Genomic DNA, 1,958 nt, shown 5'->3' with positions numbered 1-1,958 from the left:
TGGTGGGTAGGCCAAGACGGGGGATGATTTCTGAGGTGAGAGCTCCTGTCACTGTGGCTGCGTCTTCTGAAATGGAAGGGAAAGCCTCTGCCCATCCTGTGAAGGCATCTACTAAGGTTAAGAGATAGTGCATCCTCTTGTGGGGAGGCATGGGGGTAAAATCAATTTGCCAATCTTGGCCAGGAGTACAGCCTCTAGCCTGATGGGTGGGAAAGGATCGGACCTGGAGGCCACCCTGATTGGAGCAATGGGAACAAATAGGGCAGATTTTGGTGATTTGTTTAAGTAATTTAGTCATGTGGGGATAATAATATAAAGGCTGGAGGAGGAGTGATAGGGGCTCATAGCCTATGTGGATTGTGTTGTGGAAATCTAAGAGAATTGTTTTGCCTGTGTTCCAGGGAGAACATAATGACCAGAAACAATATACCAGCCATTTTCCTTTGTTCCCTCAGTTCTAGGAGGTGGTGCACCTCTTGAGGGGTGTACTGGCGTGAAGGCGTAGGGGCCATAAGAAGAACCTGAGTGGGGACCAGACGAGAGGAACAGCAGCCGGTAGCAGGGCCTAGGTTGGGCCGTGAAGTGTTGTGTGGGGGCTGTGGCTGCCCTGTGTGCCGCCCTCCCGACAAGGGTGCCAGAGCATGACAGCAGCTACCCAGGACCAGGACTGGGACAGACATGACCTGTGGAAATGAGCTCACACATGGAAAATTTTGGACCCCACATATTTCTACTCTGTGGTTTTCCAAGAATTAGTTTGTATTGATCTTGGGTCTAAATTAATTCTTCTGGCGCGTCTGTGGCGGTGGCGGCGGCCCGGGAGGTTCACAGTAAAGGTGCTACAAAGGAGAATGTAAGACAGGGAAATAAGTATTTTTACTNGGGGCTGTGGCTGCCCTGTGTGCCGCCCTCCCGACAAGGGTGCCAGAGCATGACAGCAGCTGCCCAGGACCAGGACTGGGACAGACATGACCTGTGGAAATGAGCTCACACATGGAAAATTTTGGACCCCACATATTTCTACTCTGTGGTTTTCCAGGAATTAGTTTGTATTGATCTTGGGTCTAAATTAATTCTTCTGGCGTGTCTGTGGCGGTGGCGGCAGCGGTGGTGGCGGTGGCGGCGGCCCGGGAGGTTCACAGTAAAGGTGCTACAAAGGTGAATGTAAGACAGGGAAATAAGTATTTTTACTGAGGTGTAAAGTGTGCTTCAGAACATCAGAAAGAGTAGCCTATTTGAAAAAATTCAAATAGGATTTTTTTGGCTCTTGTGCCAGGAGAGCCCCAGCAGCAGCAGGGGGCGCTGCCGCCACTGGGCCTCTGGCAGAAATTATTCTCTATTCAGCTGTTTGGTTGGACCATAACTGCTAATAGCATCCTAAGCAGAGCTGGCGACAGTGGTGCCAGCGGCAGCAGCGTGAGTGGCAGCAGCGGGGGAACCGGCAGTGGCAGGAGCGACACCCTGCGGTACCGCCCCATCACCCAGCAGCCCGGCAGAGTCCAAGCTGACCAGAGAGGTGGCTCCTTGGAGAGGCCCAAGACCCAAGGTAACCACAAACACAAGGCACTAGTGGCCAACTGAGTAGTCACTGAGGTAGCCATACCAAATTGGCAACCCCAGCAACATCTTAGTCAGGCAATAGTGTCAAAACTGTGGGCTGTGAAACCCCCTGCCAAAATGAATAAACATCAAAGAAAAGACACCAGAAATAAGAAAAATCAAGAAAGTACACAACGCAAAGATAATAAATCTCAAGCTCTATATCCTATAGAACAAGAAGCCCTTGAAATGGCTGACAAGGAATTTTGAGTGATAATTCTAAGGAAACTGAATGAGATACAAGAAAACTCAGCTAGACATCATGATGAAATGAGGAAAAGTATACAGGACCTGTAACAGGAAATGTACAAGGAAATCAATGCCCTGAAAAAAAATGTAGCAGAACTTGCCGAACTGAA

The sequence above is a fragment of the Galeopterus variegatus genome, unplaced genomic scaffold, assembly GCF_000696425.1.
Source record: "Galeopterus variegatus unplaced genomic scaffold, G_variegatus-3.0.2 Scaffold1143, whole genome shotgun sequence".
NCBI classification, from domain to species: Eukaryota; Metazoa; Chordata; class Mammalia; order Dermoptera; family Cynocephalidae; genus Galeopterus; species Galeopterus variegatus.
The sequence above is the reverse complement of the archived record's forward strand: the minus strand, read 5'-3'. Positions refer to the sequence as shown.